Consider the following 27003-nt stretch of genomic DNA (forward strand, 5'->3'; position numbering starts at 1 on the left):
GGGTGTGTGTGGGGGGGCCGCACCTCCCCACCCCTTCTCCCAGCCCCGGTTGGAGGCCGGTCATTTGTACTGGGTCAGACTGGGCGCGTCTGGGCTCTTCCTCCTCCTCTCTCTGCTTCCCCCTCCTTCCTCCCCTTTCCTTTCCAGATGTACAACGAGAACGCTCGGAAAAGGAGTCGGAAAAAGGGAGCTGAGAATTTCCTAATGAGGAAAGGAATCACCTCTGGAGGGCGGAGGGAGCCTGTACATGAGTGTGGGATCTCCCTCAGTTTTTCAGGAAGGAGACTTTTGGGTCGAAAGAGACAGGAGACACCTCTGGCATCTAGCCAGCTGGGATTCCTCCTTGCCTTCCGGGGCCACCGGGCCTGTGTTCCTGCCAGCTGAATTTGGGACTCAGGAGTTGAGGTACAGAGCTCTCCAGATCTGACGGAGGACCTCCACAGGCTCCTCGAGTCCTGCTGCCCCTCACCCCAAGATGCTAGAATAGAAAACCCAGGAGTTTGGAGTTATTCACCAGGAGGATTGTGCTCCATGTCACCCCCTTCTTGGTTGTAGGGTATGGAAAGCTCTGTTGAGGTTCTTCTTAGAATCTGGCAGTTGACCAAGAGACTGGGGGTGGTAGAAGGGTGGTGCTTTGGCCCCTCAGTGGCTTCTTGATCAAACCAACCTGATTCCTATAAACGTGGAGAATTGTAGCACGGGGTGGGGTGGTAGTGATGGTATCTTGCAAAGGGACTACCCGATTCTCCCCAGATCCCCTGGGGATGTAAAGGAAGGAACTCTGTAGCAAGGGAAGGCAGTGACCCCCAGCCCACTCCCTCCTCCAACCCTTGCTCTGTGTAATGAGATCACCTTTCAGGATTCCAGTCTTTATCTTAGTCTGGGGGTGGGGGACTTAGGGGACTAGATTCTCTCCTAACCTCTCCTTTCCAGAGCCCTTCCTGCCTTTATCCTCCAGGACTCCTTTTCTTTCAGAATAATAATTGCTCCAATCAAATCCCGCTCCCTCTGTTCCCCAGTCCCCTGACACACTCTGGCCTCAGGGACTCAAAATAAAAGTGCCCAGAATCAATGCTTTTTCTTTCGCTATGAGTTTATTTCTGCTACTCTACTTTTTGTTTCATATCACCTAGCTGTTTTTCCCTTTTTTTAAAAAAAAGATTTTATTTATTCATTATAGAGAGGAAAGAGAGAGAGAGAGAGAGAGAGAGAGAAGGGAGGGAGGAGCAGGAAGCATCGACTCCCAATATATGCCTTGACCAGGCAAGCTCAGGGTTTCAAACCAGCCACCTCAGCGTTCCAGGTCGATGCTCTCTCCACTGTGCCACCACAGGTCAGGCTCTGGGTCAGGATCTTAAGCACAGCACTGCCACAAAGCTAACTTCTAGGCAAAAACTACTCAAGCCAAGGGCTGAGAACCCCCTTTGGAGGGAGAGGGGCTGAAGTCTGACTGCTATATAAACCAGCAAAGCACAGGTGTGTGACCCCAGCTCTCTTCTCTATCAACCCAGGCACAAGGTCTTTAGATTTTCCCAGGATTTAGGAGCTTGGGGTGGAGGAGGGAGGGGTACAGAGAGGGAGGTGTGACTCAGCTCCTCCCAGGAGCCTTGGTAGGGGATTGTGGACATAGTGTCCTATTCCGGCCCTCTTCCCAACTCCACCCCCCCACCAGGCTTGGCCAACTCAAACAGGCCCCCTCCCTGTCCATTCCTTGCTCCTGTTTACATGGGGAGCCCCTTAGTCATTGTCTGGCTGGCTTTCCTACTCTCTCTAATCTCCTTCCTCTCTTGGCTCTCTCTGCCCTTATAAGTCTTCTCCCAGTGGCCCCAACCCTCTCACCATGCCTGCTCCAGGTCAGGCGTGATTTTGGGGTTCCCTCTTAGTTGGAGCTCCTTCAGCATAGCCCTCCAGGTGTGAAGCTGCCCTAGAAAGGTCAGCCAAGCCTGACCTGTGGTGGTGCAGTGGATAAAGCCTCCACCTAGAATGCTGAGGTCTCCAGTTTGAAGCCCTGGGCTTGCCCAGTCAGGGCACATATGGGAGTTGATGTTTCATGCTTCTAGCCCCCCTCTCTCTCATCTCTCTAAAATAAATTTTAAAAATCTTAAAAGAAAAAAAAAAAGAAAAAAAAAAAAGGAAAGTTCAGCCAAGAAGGGTCCCTGGAGGTCATCAGCCCAAACCTCTTCTTTAGAAGAGGAAATGGGTGGAGAGAGTTTAAGTGACTTATCCAAGGTCACTTGGATAGCCAGTTAGTGTTTTAACTCTAAACCCAATGCCTTCTCTCAGCTTATTGCCCTTGAAATACTCCCTCTCCTCTCAGCTTTTTCTGTCTTCTGTATCTCTCAACTTGTCTCTGACCCAGTCTATGTATCTCCAAGTGTCTCTGTTTTCTCTCTGACATGACCTCTCATGTGCCCTCTGTCCTTTCATCTGTCAGTAGGAATAATTTGCTGTGATGATGAACTATTATTAATCATGGGCTGCTTCACAGAGGAGCAGAAGGGGTGAAGGGCAAGGGCGGGACACTCACCAGGCTCCTGCTGTCACCAGCCTGCCTGCCCAGAAGGCAGGAGTTTTAGAACCAGAAGAGTGAATTTCTGTAGAAATGGATGGATAAAGGTGCAAGTTCTAAAGCCAGGAGACATGCTGAATTTCAACAGGGTGGGAGATGGGTAAGGGAGTATTAATAATGGTTTATTTAGCATATGCTATATGCCTGGTCCTGGGCTTGACATTTAACCTGCCTTTATCCCATTTAATCTTCCCAACTAGCCAGCACTAAAGATATGACCCTTATCTTACTGTGAGGAAACTGAGGTCCAGAGAGTGAAGTGACTAAACCAATATCAACAGACATAAAGGGTCAGAGGTGGAATCCAAATTCAATCCCAGTTGATTGCAAAGCATGTTGCTTTTCCCTCTGCACTGTTAGTTTAGTCTTCTCATTTGGGCTGGGTTTCTGGAGCAGGGGTCTTTAACTGAGGTCCATTGTTTCCAGGGTGGGATGGAAGGAAGATTGGTGCACAATCCACTAATCTTGTGAAACTGGATGGAAGTTTTTGTGTGTATGTATGTGATTTCTCTGGGGTGAGACTCAGTTGCTTCTTTTGGATTACCAAATGCCTGGAAATTCTGAAAGCACTAAGGCAGGATGTTCTATTTTTTTTTTTTTTTTTGATGTTCTAATTTCAAGGAACAGCCATGAGCCTTGCTGAGCCTGTGAAGAGCCTGGTTGGGTGGCTTTAGCTGAGCAAAGTTTTCATGAAATTAAACTTCCCAACTAGTGTGTGGTAGCACATGCAAATAGTGTATGCTGAGATCATACCAATCCTTTCAGTATTTGCAGCCTTCCAAAGACCTCAAGCTGGTGGATTCTGGCTAGAACAACCTCTCTTGCTTACTCTAGGGGATTGTACAAAAAGATTGAGAAGAGTTTCCTAGACAAAGGAGCCAGAAGAGCTTGTCGGCTTGTGGCTCCTGGCTTTGGCCTTGAAGTCCCACTTCTGCCATGTGATGAATGGGAAGAAGGAAGGAAGAATGGATACTAATGAAGATTATAGAACTGCAAGTGGATCTCTGGAGGCAGAACAGGAGCTTAGTTATCCCAAGAATCTGTGTCTAGAGCCAGCTAAAGTTGGGGCATCATTGTGTGTGTGTGTCTAAGAGAAATTGGAAAGTACAGGAGCAGGTCATCTGAACCCTGAGGCTCTGTCACTGCCCTGACTCAAGGTCTCAGTCTAAGAAAACTGATGGGTCCATCATTTGTGAATCACCACCCCACTATCTGTATTTCCTGTCTGACCCAGGAGAAACCCCTCCCTCATGTCCTGGACCTAAAATAAACCCAAAATTCCCTCCCCTTTTCACCCTCACTTTGCTCAGAGCACAGGAAGGAGGGATGAGGGATGTTTGCTAGGGTGACAAGATCAGGCATGGGGATATGATGGGGGGGTTCACTGGTGCTCTAGGACTCTGAACCTGGGGATTGAGACTGGGATCAGATATCTCTGTAAGGACTAAACTGGGAGTTTTTCTAGGCTGGGCTAGATTGGGGAGGGACAAAAAGACAGGGATTGGGGGAAAGGCACTGACTGGAGAGGGGCAGGGCTAAGGGGACACTGGGGTAAAAAAAAAATACCATATAAGACTGAGTAGTCCAAAAAAGGAAGATCACTGAAAAGGAATTTTCCCTACCCTAGCTAGTAGTGCCCTCTCTTCCAAAACCTCTTCAGTTTATATATATATTTTTTTCTACAACAAAATGTAACAACCCCAGGTAGGAAGTTAAAAGCAAAATTAGATTCTCTGGTGGTGCCTTCAACATTGACCTCATTTAATTGGCTATCCACCTCATGCCCATTAGTTTCTGTTCTTTTCCTCCACTTTGCTACATGTACCTACTTCTGGAGAGGAAAGGAGTGCCTGAAGCTTCTGGGCTTAAGGGCCTGGAAAGTGGAGGAGAGATCCTTCCAGGGTGGGAGCATCAGTTTCCTAGGATGGCCTTCACAGATGTAGGCACATCTGGAGCCCATCAGGGAGGGATCTGGAGCATCAGGATTCTCAATGCACATCTGATTGAGGCTGTGAGGCACTGAGGATGAGCAAGGTTCCCTCCCACCCCCACAAGTTTGCCTGCCATTTCTAGGCCTCTCTTGGGAAAGATTACCTATCCCAGACAGGAAGTTAAGGCATTGGAAAGGGCCAGGTGGAGGTCCAAGGCTTGCACCAAACCCAGACTTACTTTTTCAGTAGCTTTGTCTCTTTCTGGCTCTATAGAGGTGACAGAATCTCTGCTCTGGTAGAAATCAGTGTGTGTGTGTGTGTGTGTGTGTGTGTGAGTGTGTGAGTGTGTGTGTGTGTGTGTGTGTAGCAAAATTAAGCCATCTGTCCTTAACACAGTATTGCATTTGTTATGACATCAGGTTGGGGATGGGGATCAGCAAGTCCCCCTTCTTGCTTTTCATGAAAAAGCATGAGTCCTCCCCATGAGTTTTCATGAGTTCTTTGGACCTCTGGCACTTCTCACCCTCCTACCCTCAAACAAACACACACTCCTTCCTTGGCTACAAATTCCTCCCTGTCCATCATCACCTTCTAATGAGCATATTTGTTTTCCAGGGGTCACATACAAGGCTAAGAATAGGTCTATCTACTTGCCATTCCCCTCAGGGGGATCTAACTTTTTGGGGTACTGAATTAAGGGGTAAATAGGTATTCAGTGATTCATGCAAGGGATCCTGGTGTCCCCAGCTGCCAGCTGCTCAGGGTAAAAGGGAAAGTGTCTGGGGCTCAGATTCAGGCTCAGTGACGTGGAGCACTCCCGAGGAGCAGAGTTCTCTCCTTCTTCCACAGCTATATCTTGAGGAACTGAGCCTTAAAAGATTCTTTGTACTTATTTATGTAGTGACAGGAAGGGAGAGAAGGAGGAGGGAGATGAGAAGCATCAACTCAACGTTGTATCACTTTAGTTGTTCATGGATTGTTTTCTCATATGTGCCTTGACTGGGGTAGGGGGGCTCAAGCCGAGCCAGTGACCCCTTGCTTAAGCCAGTGACTTTGGGCTCAAACCAGCAACCTTGGGCTTCAAGCCAGCGACCTTGGGATCATGTCTATGATCCCACGCTCAATCTGGCAATCCTATGCTCAAGCTGGCAACCTTGGAGTTTTGAACCAGGGATCTCAGTGTTCCAGGTCTATGCTCTATGCACTGCACCACCACTGGTTAGGTTTAAAAGAGTTTTAAACAACTCCTGAATTGTGACAATAATATAATAGAAGCTAATGTTGTATAAAATTTACAAGTGGTTTATTTCTGGGTCTAATTTATAAAAATTGGGCTTCCTGACTTACTTGCAGCAAAAGTTGAATGGCTAGGACCTTTGAGCCTCCATGTCTGTTTTACATTTTTTTATTATTTTAATTAAAAAAATTATATATTGATTTTATTTTTTATTTTTTTGTATTTTTCTGAAGTTGGAAATGGGGAGGCAGTCAGACAGACTCCCGCATGCGCCCAACTGGGATCCACCTGGCACGCCCACCAGGGGGTGATGCTCTGCCCATCTGGGGCGTTGCTCTGTTGCAACCAGAGCCACTCTAGCGCCTGAGGCAGAGGCCATAGAGCCATCCTCAGCGCCCGGGCCAACTTTTGCTCCAGTGGAGCCTCGGCTGTGGGAGGAGAAGAGAGAGACAGAGAGGAAGGAGAGGGAGAGGGGTGGAGAAGCAGATGGGCGCTTCTCCTGTGTGCCCTGGCCGGGAATCGAGCCCGGGACTCCTGCACGCCAGGCCAATGCTCTACCACTGAGCCAACTGGCCAGGGCCTATATATTGATTTTAAAGAGAGGAAGAAGAAAGAGACAGAGAGACAGAGAGAAACATCGATCTGCTCCTGCATGGGCCCTGACTAGGGGTCAAACCCACAATGCCTGTGTGTCAAGACAATGAATACTCAAGCCAACAGAGCTGTCTGGACAAGCTGAGCCTCCATCTCTTATCACCTCTGAACTCAACCCTTGATTTTACTTCAAAGCCACAGGGAAGAAGCCAAGGGGAGGAGCTTCTTGACCTTTTGGCTTAGAGCCTTTTCAATAGCTCTCCAGCAGCTCCAGGCCAGAGACCTCTGTCCCAGTCTCCGATATAGGCTTGGCTAGAGAGTCCCAGCTGACAGAATTGTAGGGCTAGGGCCTACAGGTCTTTTTTTTTTTTTGTATTTTTCTGAAGCTGGAAACGGGGAGAGACAGTCAGACAGACTCCCGCATGCGCCTGACCGGGATCCACCCGGCACGCCCACCAGGGGGCGACGCTCTGCCCACCAGGGGGCGATGCTCTGCCCCTCCAGGGCGTCGCTCTGTTGCGACCAGAGCCACTCTAGGGCCTGGGGCAGAGGCCAAGGAGCCATCCCCAGCACCCGGGCCATCTTTGCTCCAATGTAGCCTTGGCTGCGGGAGGGGAAGAGAGAGACAGAGAGGAAAGAGAGGGGGAGGGGTGGTGGAGAAGCAGATGGGCACTTCTCCTGTGTGCCCTGGCCGGGAATCGTACCCGGGACTTCTGCACGCCAGGCCGACGCTCTACCACTGAGCCAACCGGCCAGGGCCCTACAGGTCTTTAAGATAGAGGAGGGATGTGTAATAGAGATTGGCCTGGAAAGTTTGGGGTTTGGGTAGAGAGCTGAGTGGTTGGGGGAGTAGGTGATCACTTCCAGGAGATCAGCCCTTCCTACTGGCCACACCCTCACACCCAGCCTGCATTGGCTGGCCACACCCCCGCAGCTGGCTGGGAAGAGATCTCAAACTAACCTCTGCCCCCTCCACCCAAAAAAGCCTATTGCTTACAGATGTTCTAGGAAAAGGGTGGAGGTTGAAAAGGGAAAGGGAAGACAGGGGGTGCAGGGAAGAAAAACTGAAGGAAGGAGGGGGAAGATTCATGGAAGAGAAAGAGGAGAAATTGTGGTCAGGTGGGCAAGACTGTGAAGATGAGGAAGAGTGGAAGGAAAACAGTTGGGGAAGGAGAAAAGAAATGAAAAAGAAGGTCTTATTTCCTTTGTAATTCGCTCTACTCACTGCAGGTAAATTAATCATCTTAAACCAAGGCTTTGATGATGTTACTTCTCAGCTCAAAACCACGGCTCCAGCCTTTTAACCAAACCAGTAAAGATCTGTCTACTCTAAACTGCCTAGAACTGCACAACATGCATAATCAGTGCCATTGACCAAATTCAGTGTACATTTCTGAGTGCCAGTTGTGTAAAGCTCAAAGGGCCGTGCTGGGGGAATACAAAGGGAGAAGGAGAGTGAACTGGGCTAGGATGGAGACATAAATAGGATCGAAAGGTGAACAGAGAGAGGCCTCAGAAAGAGAGAAAAGGCAGAGTAGCTAGGAAGGGAGAGCCAGAAGTGGTGAGTGGAGAGTGAAAGGAAGGGGGTGGAGGAAGCAGGAGGGAGGGTCCTTGGAAGACGGTAGGAGAAAGGGAAATGGAAAGGAAAGCAGAAGGAAATGAAAAGGTGGAGATAGAGGGAGAGGACTGTGGAGAGAGGGAGGTTTGGGGTGGACAGGAAGCCTGCAGGCCACCTGGTTTGCTCCCTATCCCCTTCGCATTTAAGACCCAGCTTTGTATGTCCTTTGCCATTTTTAGGTCCTTCAGTTGATGCTCTTCCTTCTCTGGTTCCTTGCCCTCCCTACCTTCACCTCTTGTGTACAGATTTCTTTTTTTTTTTTTCAGAGACAGAGTCAGAGAGACGGATAGACAGGGACAGACAGACAATAATGAAGAGAAATGAGAAGCATCAATTATCAGTTTTTTGTTGCGACGCCTTAGTTGTTCATTGATTGCTTTCTCATATGTGCCTTGACCGCGGGCCTTCAGCAGACCGAGTAACCCCTTGCTCAAGCCAGCGACCTTGGGTCCAAGCTGGTGAGCTTTTTTTGCTCAAACCAGATGAGCCTGCGCTCAAGCTGGCGACCTCGGGGTCTCGAACCTGGGTCCTCCACATCCCAGTCTGACGCTCTATCCACTGCGCCACCGCCTGGTTAGGCTTGTGTACAGATTTCTGAAGTAACTTCCTCCCCCCTCCTCATGCTGCAGGCCAGCCTCCCTTGCCCCTCTTCTCTAGGGTTCTTTCCCTGTAGTGGGTGGATGGGGATGAGACAGACTGGAGGTGTGTCCAACTCTGGTTTGCTCTCTACTCAGTGCCCCTCCCCCCACCTTTCCCCAAACTGGTCCAGGGCTGAGATGTTTGTGTCAGTCCCTCTGGCCTCTTTCCTGCTCCTGAATCCCTGGGGTGGTGTTTGAGGGTGGGAGGAGGGGTAAGGTCCGAGGTGGAAAATCTGACGCTGAGTCCAGACCCCAGCCCCTCTCAGACTGGCTGAGCTCATCTCTCCAAGCAACCACAGCTGGACATTTTCCATGTGATCACCTCAGGGAAGGAGGCTGGGTTCCAGAAACTCAGACAGAGCTGACTGGGTTTCACAACAAGCAGGCTTGAGGACAGAATACCCTCAGGTGCTGTCACCCCACCTCTGCTGTGTTCCGTAGGGAAAGGCCTGGGCGAGGAGCAAGGGCAGAAGCGACGTAGGCTTGGAGAAGAGCCAAAGCTGGAAAAGATTTTGGGCCCAAGTTGGCCCAGATTTCTCTATTACTGCACATGAATGTTCAACACTGTGCTGGCCAGGCTGGGAAAAGATACTGTGTGATGTGAATGTTTATGTGAGGTGAAAACCTGTGTGTGTGTATGAGTGTGTATGCATGTGGTCTGAATATCTGAACGTTTCTCTGTCGATGTGCCTAAATGAATGGGTGGGGCCATCTGGGTCTGGAGTGGTCAACAGGTCAAAGTTGGGGTTTGTGTGTGATTGCCTTGCTCTCCTCCCAGCACAGCGCCTGGGGAATGAGGATTGCCTGCTCTCCCACCACTCTATCCCTTCTCTAACCCGTGCTCTTCTTTCCACCACATATAACTGTAGGGCCAGAGAAAGCAAGCCACAGAACAGAGAGAGGGAGGGGTCACTATCCTCTCCAGAAGAAATTGGGGCAAGAAGCGTCCTGGACTGGCTGAGGTAAGAGCCACCGCCCCTCCCCCCAAGGAGTGGATGCAGGGGCGGCAGTGAGAGTAGCTTGAGGCCCCCTGTCTCAAAGGCTGCTGGGCTGGAAGACTTAGAGGGTTCCAGCGTGGGTCTCTGCACCCCTTCCCTCCCTTCCTCCCAGCCGTGAGATGTTGAGACAGGCTGGAGGGGGTTGGTGGTGGAGTGGTGTGGGGGGAGGCAGGGAAGAGGGTGGGCAGGAAGCACTTGACTGTTTGTTCCCTCTCTTTCCTGACTCCTTTGTGGCAGCAGACCGGTTTCCTTCCTCCCTATGGCACCTTGGCTCCAAGCTCTTTTCCACTCTTATGCCCCTTAGTATAGCTCAGTCTGGCACAGAGGAGTTTTTCCAAGCTGGCTCTTCTAGGAAAGGGGACCCCTAGATGAGTGGAACAGAGGCTGAGGAAGCAAATGAGATGGCAGTGTGCCCCTCCAATCCACTCCAGGTCCATAGCCCAGGCTTGAATGGACCGTGGAGGGGCTCAGCAAATGGGAAGTGCTCTGAACAAAGCAGGGACCCAGGAATTTGGTCACCTGGGGACTGCCCCTCCTTCAGCCTGGAATGTGGAGACAGCAGGCTAGAGAGACACCCTACCCCCACCCTCACTTCTCTCTCTGCTTCCCTACTTGGCTGTCCTTGCCTCAGTCTGCCCCTACCCCACCTCCCACCTCCATCCACTGCCCTACAAGTCAAGGAATGTAAGTTTCCTTTCTCACTCTTTCATTGATTAGTCATGAGCACCCCGATTCCCAAGGGAATTGTTACTCACCCTTGGGCCCCCCTCACCAGCAGTCCTTTCCTCAGAATTGGCTGAGTTCCTGTAGGAGGAGACCACAATGTTGGGTGTGGATGGGGAGGTAGTGGCGGCTGTGGGTGGTGGGCAGCATCCTGGAGACTGCCACGCAGGACCCCTCCCTCTCCCCAATACACGCATACACAAGGAGGCTATACTGGTTGTAGCTACTTTAATGGCCAGAGATTTAGGCAAAAGGGGTGGGGTTGGGGTAGAGGACTTTGTGCTGTGACTGTGGAAAAGGGCCCAAAACATCTGAGCATCTAGTCTCCTCACTGGTGCTGCCTTTGTGGCCAGGATGAGGGCCTGGGGCCTGCTCTTTGGACTTGGCTGAGTGCCCAGGCCTGGCCTCTGTCTCACAGAATCAGACAAGGGCTTTCCCAGTAAGGAGTCTCCCAACTCTGGGTCCTGCTGCCCCACTCCTGCTGCCCCACTCCCTCTCCCCTGTAACAGCTCTTCTGCCCTAAAATGGCCACATTTTCCTTCCTTTGTTCCTTTCCTCCCTCACACCTGGGTTTGGGTCCCAGAGGCAAAAAGGGGGCCGAGTAAGGATAAGACTGCACAGATGGACAGGTTTGGAGAAGGGTAATAGGATCTCAGAAAGGGGAATAAGGTCACATGACCTAGGCATGTATGGGGGTGGGGATGGAAGCATGGCTCCCTGGAGTTATTATCTTTCCCATAATAATGGTAGCTTATGTTATTAATAGAGGTACTAGTGTACATATTAATATATATGTTATACATGTTGGTACACATGTTATAACACATAGTACATATTCTAAGAGCTTTACATGTATTAACTCATTTAATTGGCACTGCCACTCTATGAGGGAGGTATTGTTGACCTATCTGGTAAGGTGAGGAAACTGAGGCACAGAGACTAGGTTAAGTAACTTGCCCACAGTAAGTGGAAAAGCTGTATTCAAATCCAGTCAATCTGGCTTCACTTTAGGAGAAATCAACATACTCGCTTTGTCAGTGGGGAACTTGAGGCTCCCTGTCAGAGGCATAGGAATGCCCAAGTGGCTTGTGGGCTGGTGATGCTCACAGTAGCTGCCAGTGAAATGTAACCCACTATGGACTTTTGGGTGTTTGCATGGCTTCAGACTAAACACTCCCAGAGAACCATTGATCCATGTTTTTAAAAACAAACAAACAAAATACACAGTAAAACAAATCTCTTGTTGAGTGACATGCAAATAATATGTAGGTTAGCACGGAAGCCAAATAAGTGTGATGGGTGGGGAAGGATCGGGGGTGCAAAAAAGGCCAAAATAAGAGTTAAGGAAGAGCTGGGAGAATGAAGAAAAAAACCACAGGGTGTGTGTGGAGGGACTTCCTTGGGCCCTTTTCCAGCTTTTTCTATATTCCAGACAGTTAAAAATAGTGATTTTTTTTCTTTTTATTTAAAAAAAAATTTCTTCAAACCCTTGTGTCGAGGGCTGACTTTCAATAAAAAAATAGTGATTTATTCTACCCCGTGAGGGGGAGAAAGGAAGAGAGAGAATTCTAGCCCTGCAGCAGACAGGGACCCCCTGGGATGGATCCAGGTACTTGACTTGTAACTTCCAGTTTGAGCAAGATTGCCTTTTTTTTGGCTCTCAGTTTTGTCTTTTCTAAACCGAAGGAATTAAACTGGATGATGCCTAAGGGTTCATCTCCAACACATTCAGATTTCTACATAGGAACAAAGTGGGGACACTTGTGAGGGGGCTGGAGTCCGTGTGTGTGGGGCCCGGACTAAACAAACACTTGGTAACTAGGATGAGCTCAGGGCTCTGGGGAAAGGCTTTGCAGGGGGTGATGGGAAGGAAGCCAGGCCAGTCAAGGCTCAACCCCAGAAAAGTGAATGGACAGACTCATTCATTCATTCAACTGTTCCTTTAGAAATTAAAACCTAGAAACTTGAGCTTCCCATTCAGGCCTATAAGATATAATGAGAGGCTATAATGACAGTATAAATATACTGTTGGGCAGATAAAATATATTATGCTCACTTTGTTAAAGATAGCACTGCCCGCTGCCCACATGGAAGCCAGTCGCCCAGGTGATATTAATGTGTGTTGGGGGCGGGCTGTGGGCAGGCAGGATCCTTGCAGCCTGGGGCTTGGTTTTAGGACTAAACCTTTCCTACCCCCCTTTTTTTTTTTTTTTTTTTTTACAGAGACAGAGAGAGTCAGAGAGAGGGATAGACAGGGACAGACAGACAGTAATGGAGAGATGAGAAGCATCAATCATTAGTTTTTCATTGCGCGTTGCAACACCTTAGTTGTTCATTGATTGCTTTCTCATCTATGCCTTGACTGTGAGCCTTCAGCAGACCAAGTAACCCCTTGCTGGAGCCAGCGACCTTGGGTCCAAGCTGGTGAGCTTTTGCTCAAACCAGATGAGCCCTCACTCAAGCTGGCGACCTCGGGGCCTCGAACCTGGGTCCTTCTGCATCCCAGTCCGACGTTCTATCCACTGTGCCAACGCCTGGTCAGGCCCTTCCCCACCCTTTTTGATGTGGGGTGGTGCAATCCCATCACGCCTCAGATAAGTGACTTTGTATCAGAGACTTCCTTGTTTGTATATTGGCTTAAAGGTTTTGGTTTCTACACTACAAAGTGGGCAGACTGGGAGCTTGCTCTCTCGGTTCCTGAGTTTAACATTAAAGAGGAGAGCAGAAAAAGGCCACGGGGAGGAGACCAGAAGAAGCAGCCAGATGGTGAAATGCTGAGGGAGAAGCCAGTTTGTGCAGAGTTTGTGCAGGGAGAAGGAAGGAGATGGGGAACAGAGGTGAATAAGTCTGGTGAGCTAGAAACCTTTGATTCTAGGAAACTCGGATAAGTCAGTAGCTTTGTGAGCACTGAACGAGTGGGTTTTGGAGCCCAGTGAGTGTTTTTATTTGCCCACTGGGTACAAGTTAGGATTAAAGATGATGGCCCACCAGTTTTTGGCTCTGTTGTTTCTTTTTTTTTTTTTTTTGTATTTTTCTGAAGTTGGAAACGGAGGCAGTCAGACAGACTCCCGCATGCGCCTGACCGGGATCCACCTGGCATGCCCACCAGGGGGCGATGCTCTGCCCATCTGGGGCACTGCTCTGTTGGAACCAGAGCCATTCTAGCACCTGAGGCAGAGGCCACAGAGCCATCCTCAGCACCCAGGCCAACTCTGCTCCAATGGAGCCTTGGCTGCGGGAGGGGAAGAGAGATACAGAGAGGAAGGAGAGGGGGAGGGGTGGAGAAGCAGATGGGCACCTCTCCTGTGTGCCCTGGCCGGGAATCGAACCTGGGACTCCTGCACGCCAGGCTGATGCTCTACCACTGAGCCAACTGGCCAGGGCACAGGCTCTGTTGTTTCTTTACCGACTGTCCTAATCCAATGCGAACCTGCATGGGCCATGCGGCTGTGATGGTGGCCGCGGCTACTGGCTTTACAGAGCTCTAGATGTCTAGGACGGCAAACTCACAGGTCTCTCCTCAATTTTTTTTGACTTTCCCTATTTCATTTTATTTTATTTTACATTTTTTTTACAGGGACAGAGAGAGAGAGTCAGATAGAAGGATAGATAGGGACAGACAGACAGGAACGGAGAGAGATGAGAAGCATCAATCATCCGTTTTTCGTTGTGACATCTTAGTTGTTCATTGATTGCTTCCTCATATGTGCCATGACTGTGGGCCTTCAGCAGACCGAGTGACCCCCTGCTCGAGCCAGTGACCTTGGGTCCATGCTAGTGAGCTTTTTGCTCAAGCCAGATGAGCCCGCGCTCAAGCTGGCAACCCCGGGGTCTCGAACCTGGGTCCTTCCGCATCCCAGTCCAATGCTCTATCCACTGCGCCACCGCCTGGTCAGGCTCTCTCCCCAATTTTTGAAGTATTATGATGTAAAGCCAGTGGCCGTGGCCACCATCACAGCCGCCTGGCCCATGCAGGTTCGCATTGGATTTGGACAGTCGGTAAAGAAACAACAGAGCCCAAAACTCATGGGCCATCATCTTTAATCCTAGCTTGCACCCAGTGGGCAAGTAAAAACACACACTGGGCTCCAAAACCCACTCATTCAGTGCTCACAAAGTGTAAAGCCAGAAGCCAGGGCCACCATCACAGCAGCCCGGCCCATGCAGGTTCGCATTGGATTCGGACAGTTGGTAAAGAAACAACGGAGCTACAAACTGGTGGGCCATAGTCTTTAATTCTAGCTTGCACCCGGCGGGCAAGTAAAAACACACACTGGGCTCCAAAACCCACTCACATTCAGTGCTCACAAAGCCACTGACTTATCCGAGTTTCCTAGAATCAAAGGATTCTAGCTCACCAGCCTTATTCTCCTCAGTTCCCCATCTCCTTCCTTATCCCAGATACAAACTCTACACAAACTGGCATCTCACTCAGCACTCCGCCATCTTGGCTGCTTCTCCTGGCCTACTCCACGTGGCTTCCTTCTGCTCTCTCCTCTAATGACAATCTCAGGAACCAAGAGCCCAAACTCTCGTTCCGTCCTCATTTTATAGTGTAGAAATCCAAACCCTTAATCCAATATACAAAATAGGGAAGTCTCTAATACAAAGTCACTTCTCTGAGGCATGATTGGATTGTACCACCCCACATCAAGACGGGTGGGAAAGGCTTAATCCCAAAATCAAGCCCCAGGCTACAACGATCCCCAACACACATTAATATCACCTGGGCAGCACCATATTTAACAAAGTGAGCATAATACATTTTATCTGCTGTTGGGCGGATAAAATGTATTATGCTCACTTTGTTAAAGATGCCGTCACCCAGGTGATATTAATGTGTGTTGGGGGCAGGCAGGATCCTTGTAGCCTGGGGCTTGGTTCCTGAGATTATCATTAGAAGAGAGAGCAGAGGAGAGCAGAGAAAGGCCACGTGGAGGAGGCCAGGAGAAGCAGCCAAGATGGTGGAGTGCTGAGTGAGATGCCAGTTTGTGTAGAGTTTGTATTTGGGATAAGGAAGGAGATGGGGAACAGAGGTGAATAAGTCTGGTGAGCTAGAAACCTTTGATTCTAGGAAACTCGGAAAAGTCAGTGGCTTTGTGAGCACTGAATGTGACTGGGTTTTGGAGCCCAGTGTGTATTTTTACTTGCCCGCCGGGTGCAAGCTAGAATTAAAGACTATGGCCCACCAGTTTTTGGCTCCGCTGTTTCTTTACCGACTGTCCGAATCCAATGCGAACTTTCATGGGACTGGCGGCGGCTGTGATAGTGGCCCTGGCCACGGCTACTGGCTTTACATCTGCCCAACACAAAGCTACTGACTTATCCGAGTTTCCTAGAATCAAAGGTTTCTAGCTCACCAGACTTATTCACCTCTGTTCCCCATCTCCTTCCTTCTCCCTGCACAAACTCTGCACAAACTGGCTTTTCCTTCAGCACTCTGCCATCTTGGCTGCTTCTCCAGGCCTCCTCCATGTGGCCTGTCTCTGCTCTCTCCTCTAATGCTTTCTCAGGAACCAAGAGAGGGTAAGCTCCCATTCTGCCCCCATTTTATAGTGTAGAAATCAAAACCTTTAATCCAATATACAAAATAGGGAAGTCTCTAATACAAAGTCGCTTATCTGGGGCATGATGGAATTGCACCACCCCTCATCAAAAAGGGTGGGGCCTGACCTGTGGTGGCGCAGTGGGTAAAGCGTCAACCTGGAAACGCTGAGGTTGCCGGTTCAAAGCCCTGGGCTTGCCTGGTCAAGGCACATATGGGAGTTGATGCTTCCAGCTCCTCCCCCCTTCTCTCTCTCTGTCTCTCTCTCCTCTCTAAAAATGAATAAATTAAAAAAAAAAAAGGGTGGGAAAGGCTTAGTCCTAAAACCAAGCCCCAGGCTACAAGCATCTTGCCTGCCCACAGCCTGCCCCCAACACACATTATCACCTGGGCGACGGGCTTCCATGTGGGCAGCGCCATCTTTAACAAAGTGAGCATAATATATTTTATCTGCCCAACATTTGAGAAAAACTAGCATTTGAAGATACATGCCAATATTACCTGAGAAGTACCAGGTCCAGATCTAAGCATTTTACATATATTAGCTCATTTAATATCAAAATAATTCTATGAAGCAGCATTTTATATATCATTCACATCAATTTACCTCTTTCATCTTTACAACAACTCTCTAAAGTTAATAAGGTCATTTTTGATTGTGAGAAATCTGAAAGAGCAGGAAAAGGGGAAATTATATTTCTTTTTTTTTTTTAAAGATTTTTTTTTATATTTTATTTATTGATTTTTAGAGAGAGAGGAGTGAGAGAGAAAGAGAGAGACAGAGAGGAGGGGGAGGAGCAGGAAGCATCAACTCCCATATGTGCCTTGAACCAGGCAAGCCCAAGGTTTCAAACCAGCAACCTCAGTGTTCCAGGTCGACGCTTTATCCCACTGTGCCACCACAGGTCAGGCTCGGAAATTATATTTCTAATAGCATTTCTCTGACAGGTAAAGGTGGAAGACCCTGGAAGGAGTTAGGGGACTCTCAGTTCTTAGGTAGATCTTTTTTGGCTCTGGGTTCAGAATTGGCTTAACTGAAGGGAGGGTGGGTGCTCTGGCTGTTGGGCTTTTGAGAGATGGAAGATGAAGATATACACTTACGTCACTGAGATGGACAAATCAGTAGAAAAAGTCAATCTGATATCTTTGAGAATGTTTTTGAGAAGTCTTTGGGCAGAAACCTTAAATCAGCAAAAGGATCTTGAAAGGCCAGAGGAAGAATTCTGATGGAACTAGTTACCACTTGTTTCCACAACTACTGGCTCAACAACAGGAGATAAGTAAATTAGATAAGTAGTGGGACTTCCCTATTGTTTGGGGAAGATAGAGGGAATCCTGTCTCCTTCAGTGATCATAAAGTTTTCTTTTTTCTTCTTTTTATTCAGTGAGAGGAAGGGAGGCAGAGAGACAGACTCCCATATGCACCCCGACCAGGATCCACCCGCAAGCCCACTAGGGTGCGATGTTCTGTCCATCTGGGGCTGTTGCTTTTTGTTGCTTAGCAACTGAGCTCTTCTTAGTACCTGAGGCGGAGGCCATTGAGCCATCCTCAGAGTCCAGGACCAACTTGCTCCAATTGAGCCATGGCTGCAGGAGAGGGAGAGAGAAAGAGAGAGAGAGAAGTGAGAAGCGAGAGGAGATGTGGAAAAGCAGATGGGCACTTCTCCTGTGTGCCCTGACCGGGAATTGAATCCAAACCCAGGACATCTACACACCAGGCTGATGCCCTACCACTGAGCCAGCTGGCCAGGGCCTGTGATCATAAAGTTAATGCATTCTTCCAGTCACCAGGCAGGAGGTGGAAGTACAAGTGCTAGTAGTGGTGCAGGGGAAGGTAATGTAGATGGGGTGGTGACCCTGTTTGACCTCTGACCAGCTAGAAGAGCCTGAGATTTTTGAGGAAGAAGTTTGCCAAAAGGGCACTTGTAGGGAAGGTCCATGTGTTTGGGCTCTAGCCTAGAATGATGTCAGAGACATAAATCACACCTTCCAAATAACTGTCCATTTCCTTTTTGAGCTCACTTCCCAGCCAAAACCCCAGCTATCAAAAAAAAAAAAAAAAAAAAAAAAAAAAAAGCCCAGCTATTTTGCCAGAGGAGTGAATGAGGGACCAAGATCCTGGAAGAGAGTGATTGGGAACTGGATAGGTAGGAATTACCTGGGAATTACCTGTTCTGTTCTCATTGGCTAATAAAATAGGCCTGGGGCAGGGCTGGTAGGCCAGGGAGCCTGATCTTAACAGAATTGCGTTGTAGACACACCCATAGCCACACCCTGTCTGCTAAATTCTCCTCTCCCACAAATACAACCAACGGGACAGACATTTACACAGATAGATATACTACCTACTCTTCCCTCATCCCACTCCTGTTCACTTTTGCTAGAAACCCCCAGATCTTCTGGAGCAGCACGCTGCACTGGGAACAAAGAGTAGGGCTTGAGAGGGAGGAGTATCCCGGATTCTCATTAAGAACCATCCTCCTCTAGTGATCTCATAGGCCTGCCCTGTGTCATCTCTTTTGCCCTTCCCCACTGGGGACAGGTCTGGATGATCTTCCCTCTCACTTTAGGAGAAACTCGGTGGTCTATTGTCCCCCTGGCGCAGTACCTCATAACCACAGTGATGGAGGAGCTGGAGCTTAGGCATGAGGTAGAGTATGCATGTTGGGAGGGGTAAATGTTTGAGGCCAGGAAGTTGAAAAAGCTACTCAATGCTGTTTACTACTGGCTTGGATCCAGGTTGCTGGGGTCTGTCTGACCCTAATAGCACTTCCTACTTCCGTCTTTGGTCAGCTTCGCATTCAATGCTAATTTGAGGGGTAAGATTGGAGAGGCAGGGTTCCTCTGAAGAAAAGGTATCCCTTCTGTCGCCCCTTTCCAGATCACCGTTCTGGACTACAGGGATTTGGGGGCATAAGTAACCCTATCCAGTCTGGGACCATTCCATGTGTTCTCTTCCATGGAAACACCCATGTGTTCTCTTCCATGGAAAGGAATTTGTCATAGCCCCATTGTGGTATAACTATAATCACTTTGACATCTAATGGTGTTGGGCAGAGAAAATGTATTATGCTCACTTTGTTAAAGTGGCGCTGCCCACGTGGAGGCTGTTGCCCAGGTGATATTAATGTGGTGATATTAATGTGTGTCTCTGGGCAGGCAGAATCCCTGTAGCCTGGGGCTTGGTTTTGGGATTAAGCCTTTCCCACCCATTTTGATGTGGGGTGGTACAATCCAATCATGCCTCAGAGAAGTGACTTTGTATTAGAGACTTCCCTATTTTGTATATTGGATTAAGGGTTTGGATTTCTACGCTATAAAATGAGGGCAGAACGGGAGCTTGCTCTCTTGGTTCCTGGGATGATTAGCATGAGAGAGCAGAGGGAGCAGAGCAGAGAACAGAAAGAGGCCATGTGGCCAGGAGAAGCAGCCAAGATGGCGGAGTGTTGAGTGGGAAGCCAGTTTGTGCAGAGTTTGTATCTGGGATAAGGAAGGAGGTGGGGAACTGAGGAGAATAAGGCTGGTGAGCTAGAAACCTTTGATTCTAGGAAACTCGGATAAGTCAGTGGCTTTGTGAGCACTGAATGTGAGTGGGTTTTGGAGCCCAATGTGTGTTTTTACTTGCCCGCCGGGTGCAAGCTAGAATTAAAGACTATGGCCCATCAGCTTTTGGCTCCCTTGTTTCTTTACCGACTGTCCGAATCCAATGTGAACTTGCATGGGCTGGGCTGATTTGATGATGGCCCTGGCTACTGGCTACACAAATGGGAGCCATGATGCTTTTATTTTGGGCTAAGTTTCCCCCATACTGTTCTCTGAATTGTCTGTTTACATCCCCATTAGAATGGAAGCTATAATGGAGCAAGAATTGTGTGTATGTCAGTTGGTACAGCTCCCTGACCAGCATTAGGAAAATAATACAGGGTAAGGCAAAAGTAGGTTTATAGTTGTTCACATGAAAAATAATACAATAGCTCTGGCTGGGTAGCTCAGTTTGTTAAAGCATCATCCCAATACACAAAGATTGTGGGTTTGATCCTGGGTGAGGGCACGTACAATAAATGAATACATAAATAAATGAAACAACAAATAGATCTCTCTCTTTCTCTCACTTCCCTTCTCTCTCTCAAATCAATACATCCATTAAAAAAGAAAATAATGTGCCTGGCCTGTATTGGCACAGTGGATAGAGCGTCGACCTGGAACACTGAGGTCCCAGGTTTGAAGAAATGGGCTTGCCCGGACAAGGCACATACGGCAAGCAATCGATGAACAACTAAAGTGAAGCAGCTATGAGTTGATACTTCTTACTTCCTACTCCTTCCTGTCTCTGTAAAATCAACAAATGTATTTTTTTTTTTTTTTTTTTTTTTTTTTACAGAGACAGAGAGTCAGAGAGAGGGATAGGTAGGTACAGATAGACAGGAACGGAGAGAGATGAGAAGCATCAATCATCAGTTTTTCATTGTGACACTGTTGGGCAGATAAAATGTATTATGCTCACTTTGTTAAAGAGGCCGTTGCCCAGGTGATATTAATGTGTGTTGGGGTGGGCTAAAGGCAGGCGGAATCCTTGTAGCCTGGGGCTTGGTTTTGGGATTAAGCCTTTCCTACCCTTTTTGATGTAGGGCGGTACAATCCTATCATGCCTCAGAGGGTGACTTTGTATTAGAGACTTCCCTATTATGTATATTGGATTAAGGGTTTGGATTTCTACACTATAAAATGGAGGCAGAACGGGACTTGGCTCTTGGTTCCTGAGGTTAGCATGAGAGAGCGGAGAGAGTAGAGCCAGCAGCAGGAGGAGGCCACGTGGAGGAGGCCAGGAGAAGCAGCCAAGATGGCGGAGTGCTGAGTGAGATGCCAGTTTGTGTAGAGTTTGTATCTGGGATAAGGAAGGAGATGGGGAACTGAGGAGAAGAAGTCTGGTGAGCTAGAAACCTTTGATTCTAGGAAACTCGGATAAGTCAGTGGCTTTGTGAGCACTGAGTGTGACTGGGTTTTGGAGCCCAGTGTGTATTTTTACTTGCCCGCCGGGTGCAAGGTAGGATTAAAGGCTATGGCCCACCAGTTTTTGGCTCCATGGTTTCTTTACCGACTGTCCGAATCTAATGCGAACCTGCATGGGCCGGGCTGCTTTGATGGTGGCCCTGGCCCTGATTCCTGGCTTTACAGACACCTTAGTTGATCATTGATTGCTTTCTCATATGTGCCTTGACTGTGGGCCTTCAGCAGACTGAGTAACCCCTTGCTCAAGCCAGCAACCTTGGGTCCGAGCTGGTGAGCTTTGCTCAAACCAGATGAGCCCATGCTCAAGCTGGCAACCTCAGGGTCTCGAACCTGGGTCCTCTGCATCCTAGTCCGATGCTCTATCCACTGCACCACCACCTGGTCAGGCAACAAATGTAATATTTTTTAAAAAGAAAATAATACAATAATTAGTAAATAATAATATAAAAATGAACTCTGTGTTTTGCGTACTCACAATAGTAAACCTACTTTTGCCCAACCTGTATGTTTCTTGATTTGGAAAGTGACAATGTGATAATACTGGAGGAGGAGATATCTTGAGAATGCTGAAATATTTTATTTCCAAGGAAAGAAGAAGGGATAGGGCCACTGAAATGGGTGTAAACTGACATCAGGTCCTCCCCACCCTCACACCTCTGAGAACCAGAAAAAGCTTCTTTTTAATACACCCTCTATTGCAGTCCCCTGAGTCTCAGTGTTTCAGTATTGTCTCATTGATGTGCCTAGTTTAGCTTGGTTCTTGTGATTCCAGCATCCAGAATGCACTGTTTTTGTTCATCAAGGCCCACCCAAGCCCTGCATAAATTTCTCCAGCTCATTCTCTCAATAATGTCTTGCTCTTCTAAATTCCTGCACTCATAGTCTGTGATAGATATGTAAATTCCAAACTGCCCTCTTGATGTTCCGCTTATCTGTCAGACCTCACCCTTACTGGACTATCACCCCTGAGACAAAGGAATTCCAAAAAACTGAGAAGCCACCCCAAGGAGGGCCTCCGGACATACCAGGACTTTTGCCTCAGTATCGCCTCAGGTTCTCCCAAACACTATATAACTCGTCCCTAGTCTGTAACCTGCGCTCTTCTCCCCAAGAGAAGTGCCGGGCAGGGTTCCTTTCTTCCTTTCAATAAAGCTTGTTACTCTGGTCTTTTGGACTCCCATGGATTCTAACAGTCTGGACTACACAGTCGAACACTTAATTATAACAGGGTATTTATAAAGTCCTTATGCAACTTAGAAATTTAATACATTTGGATATACAGATGACAGGAACAACCCTAACTATTTTATAAAAGCATAGTTCATTAAAATCATTAAAAATTTAATGCTAACATTTGCTTTTTGTAAATGTGTATTTATTTATTTATCTATTTATTTATTTTTAGCGAGAGAGAAAGAGAGAAAGACAGGGACAGAGAGACAGGAGGGGAGAGAGATGAAAAGCATCAGTTCTTTGTTGTGGCACCTTAGTTGTTCATCGATTGCTTTCTCATATGTGCCTTGAGGGGGGGGGGGGCTACAGCTGAGGCAGTGACTTCTTGCTCAAGCCAGCGACCTTGGCCTTATGCTAGCGACCTTGGGCTCAAGCCAGTGACCATGGGGTTATGTCTATGATCCCACACTCAAGCCAGCGACCCTGTGCTCAAGGTGGTGAGCCCACACTCTAGCTGGATGAGCTCGTGCTCAAGCTGGTGACCTGGGGTTTTGAACCTGGGTCCTCAGAGTCCCAGGTGGACGCTCTATTCACTGTACCACTGCCTGGTCAGGCTATTAATGTGTGTTTTTATTTGCATAGAAAGGGTATATATCAGGGGTCCCCAAATTATGGCCCATGGGCTGCATGCAGCCCCCTGAGGCCATTTATCTGGCCCCCCCGCCGCACTTCCAGAAGGGGCACCTCTTTCATTGGTGGTCAGTGAGAGGAGCGTAGTTTCTATTGAAATACTGGTCAGTTTGTTGATTTAAATTTACTTGTTCTTTATTTTAAATATTGTATTTGTTCCCGTTTTGTTTTTTTACTTTAAAATAAGATATGTGCAGTGTGCATAGAGATTTGTTCATAGTATTTTTTTATAGTCTGGCCTTCCAATGGTCTGAGGGACAGTGAACTGGCCCCCTGTGTAAAAAGTTTGGGGACCCCTGGTATATATACTGGAAAGAAAACCTGGGTTTAAATGCTGCCTCTTTCATTTGATAAATACATGACTTTGGCAAGTTACATAACCTGTCTGTGTCTCAGTATTTTAATCTGTAAAATGGAAATAGTACATTCCTCATAGATTTGTTGGGAGAATTAAACTAATATACTCTATGTACCATTACCTACCATGGTGCTTGACTGCAAATACTAAAGCAGGGGTCTCAAACTCGCGGCCCATGGGCCGCATGTGGCCCGCCGAACAATTTTGTGCGGCCTGCAGACTAATCCACGAAGTTCAAAATATTTTGGATAAAATTAAGTAAGCCTAGGGGCCTACTTGTATTTTTCATTTCTCTAGCATCCTAGCTAGAGATTAGCTTAGTTAACAGCAGTTGTGATGCGAACTACAGTTTCTGGTCGTTTTGTGACATTGAGTAAACTGCATGTACGATTGTGCTTGTTGTACTGATTTTTTTTTGTTTTCAACTGCAGTGAGAAAAGTGTTGTGTAACAGTTGCCTTTTGTAGACCTAGTGCGGCCCCGCCGAACAGCTATGATCTTGCTCTGCGGCCCACATGCTGAGTTGAGTTTGAGACCCCTGTACTAAAGCCTCCTTCAGTCTGTCTGATAATCTGAAATCTATTCAAATAGTCTAATGTGTTCTCTGAAACAGAGGCAGATTTAAGGTCAGATGAGGCCCTGGGTGCAGAAGAAACTATTGAGCCCCTTAAAAAAAAGAGACAGGGAAAATAAAAATACATGTCAACTATATTTTTAAATAAATAAAAAATATTATGTACTATTAATGTTAAAATTGCACATATGAAACCAAACTTGGTGTCATTAGAAAAAAGTGTAAAGTTGGGGTTTTGTGGGGCCCTTCAGAAGTCAGGGCCCAGAGTGCGTGCCCGGTGCACCAGCCATTAAATCTGCCTCTGCTCTGAATGTAATGTATTTACTTTTTAGGTCGCTTCTCAGCACAGACTTTATTTTTATTTATTTATTTATTTATATAATTTTTTAATTTTTCTGAAGCTGGAAACGGGGAGAGACAGTCAGACAGACTCCCGCATGCGCCCAACCAGGATCCACCCTGCACGCCCACCAGGGGGCGATGCTCTGCCCCTCCGGGGCGTCGCTCTGCCGGGACCAGCGCTGGGGACCAGAGCCACCCCAGCGCCCGGGGCAGAGGCCAAGGAGCCATCCCCAGCGCCCGAGCCATCTCTGCTCCAATGGAGCCTCGGCTGTGGGAGGGGAAGAGAGAGACAGAGAGGAAGGAGAGGGGGAGGGGTGGAGAAGCAGACGGGCGCCTCTCCTGTGTGCCCCGGCCGGGAATCGAACCCGGGACTTCTGCACGCCAGGCCGACGCTCCAGCACCGAGCCAACCGGCCAGGGCCTCAGGACAGACTTTAGAACTCTTCCTTAATCTCCTCCCAACCCAGTACCCCAGATTTCACTGGTCATAACATTTACCCCACTCATTGTTTAATTGTATCTCCTTGTTTAATGTACCTCCCCACTAAACTAAGTTCTGTGAGGTAAGGATCTTGTTAACTTCTGTTTTTCCATTGCCTACATCAGTAAATATTATTTAAATAAATTGAGCCTTTTAATTTTTTTTTATTTTTTTTTAATTTATTCATTTTAGAGAGAGAGACAGAGAGAGAGGAGAGAGAGACGGGGGGGGGGGGAGGAGCTGGAAGCATCAACTCCCACATGCGCCCCGACCAGGCAAGCCCAGGGTTTCGAACCGGCGGACCCAGCATTTCCAGGTCGACGCTTTATCCACTGCGCCACCACAGGTCAGGCTTAATTTTTTTTTTATAAATTGTAATCCTTCTGTTACTTGCTAACCATTATTTTTATTTATTTATTTATTCACTTTTATTAGAAAGAGCGAGGAGAGAGAGGGGAGGAAGAGATAGAGAGGACAGGGGGAGGAGCAGAAAGCATCAATTCCCATATGTGCCTTGACCAGGCAAGTGCAGAGTTTTGAACCGGCAACCTCAGCATTCCAGGTCGACATTTTATCCACTGCCCCACCACAGGTCAGGCCTAAATTGAGCCTTTCTAAAAAAAAAGCAATGGTATACATAGCACAGTGATATCTGAACTGTGTGACAAGACATTTTAGTTTTTTATATAACAAGATAGTTTTCTAGCAAGATAGCACTTCTTGTTATTGTGCTTTTAATGTACACTCAGCAGCACTATTCACAATAGTGAAGATCTGGAAACAGCCCAAGTGTCCGTCAGTGGACGAGTGGATAAAAAAGCTTTGGTACATATATACTATGGAATACTACTCAGCTATAAGAAATAATGACATCGGATCATTTACAACAACATGAATGGACCTTGATAACATTATACTGAGTGAAATAAGTAAATCAGAAAAAACTAAGAACTATATGATTCCATACATAGATGGGACATTAAAATGAGACTCAGAGACATGGACAAGAGTGTGGGGGTTACGGGGTGGGGAGGAGGAGAGGGAGGGGGTTGGGGGAGGGGAGGGGCACAAAGAAAACCAGTTAGAAGGTGACAGAAGACAATTGGACTTTGGGTGATGGGAATGCAGCATAATCAAATGTCAAAATAACCTAGAGATGTTTTCTCTGAACATATGTACCCTGATTTATCAATGTCACTCCATTAAAATTAATTAAAAAAAGAAACTTTATTTATTGATTTTAGAGACAGAGGAAGGGAGAGACAGACAGACAGAAATATTGATGTTCCTGTATGTGCCCTGACCAGGGATTGAACCTGGTATTTTTTTGTGTGTGTATTTGTGTATTGGGACAATGCTCAGATTAACTGAACTATCTGGCCAGGATTAAATCTTTTCTTCTTTTTTTTTTTTTTGCATGTATTTATTTTTAATTTATTTATTTTTAGGGAGAGAGGAAAAGAGAGAGAGAAAGAACATTATATCTGTTCCTGTATGTGTCCTAACTGGGGATAGAACCGGCAACCTCTGTGCTTCTGAACAATGCTCTAACCAACCAAGTTATCCGGCCAGGGTCAGGGCTAATTCTTAAAATATATGTGGAAATGTGGTCCAATTACTTATTAACCTTTGTCACCTGACCAGTTCCTACAGAACTATTTTTTGTAGGTGTGGCAGAGATCACAGTCTTCCAGCATCCAGTCTCCTCTTCTTCCTTTTAGTAATATGACCCTTCCACCCTGCCATCCACAAGTTACATGGCTGACAGCTAGATACTACTCTGCCCAGCCTCTCTTGAAGTAGAGAGTGGCCAGACAACTAAGTTCAGGTTAATGGCTTAGGAGTAAAGCAGTGGATGAAATTTCTGGGTCATAGTCTTAAAAAGAAAAGTTGAGGCCCTGGCTGGTTGGTTCAGGGGTAGAGCGTCGGCCTGGCCTGCGGAAGTCCCGGGTTCGATTTCCGGCCAGGGCACACAGGAGAGGCGCTCATCTGCTTCTCCATCCCTCCCCCTCTCCTTTCTCTCTGTCTCTCTCTTCCCCTCCTGCAGCCGAAGCTCCATTGCAGCAAAAGATGGCCCGGGCGCTGGGGATGGCTCCTTGGCCTCTGCCCCAGGCCCTAGAGTGGCTCTGGTCACGACAGAGCGACGCCCCGGATGGGCAGAGCATTGCCCCCTGGTGGGCGTGCCAGGTGGATCCCGGTCGGGCGCATGCGGGAGTCTGTCTGACTGCTTCCCCATTTCCAGCTTCAGAAAAATACAAAAAAAAAAAAAAAAAAAAAAAAGGGGGAAAAAAAAAAAAGGAAAGTTGATTGCCTCTACTTCTTCTTTCTTCCTTCTGCTTTCAGGGACATAGTAACAAACTAAGCAAGCCACCTTGGACCAAGAGATGCAAGCCTTCTGTACCAGTCAAGGACTATCCCATCTACTTCTGCACTGTCACTTTATTTGAACCACTTTATTTGTAGGTCTCTGTTATAGTGACATGGGCTACATTCTTTGAATAAAGATGAAGATCATCATGTAATT

The 27003-nt window shown here is 47.6% G+C and overlaps 1 long non-coding RNA gene across 1 annotated transcript; it reads left to right on the top strand.

Annotated features, from left to right (window-relative positions):
* Positions 1 to 87: 87 nt before the first annotated feature.
* Positions 88 to 27003, top strand: LOC136393246 (uncharacterized). The gene is made up of 3 exons (XR_010749062.1): positions 88 to 405; positions 9457 to 9549; positions 26823 to 27003. It is a non-coding gene; the product is annotated as an uncharacterized lncRNA (long non-coding RNA).

The sequence above is a fragment of the Saccopteryx leptura genome, chromosome 2, assembly GCF_036850995.1.
Source record: "Saccopteryx leptura isolate mSacLep1 chromosome 2, mSacLep1_pri_phased_curated, whole genome shotgun sequence".
NCBI lineage: Eukaryota > Metazoa > Chordata > Mammalia > Chiroptera > Emballonuridae > Saccopteryx > Saccopteryx leptura.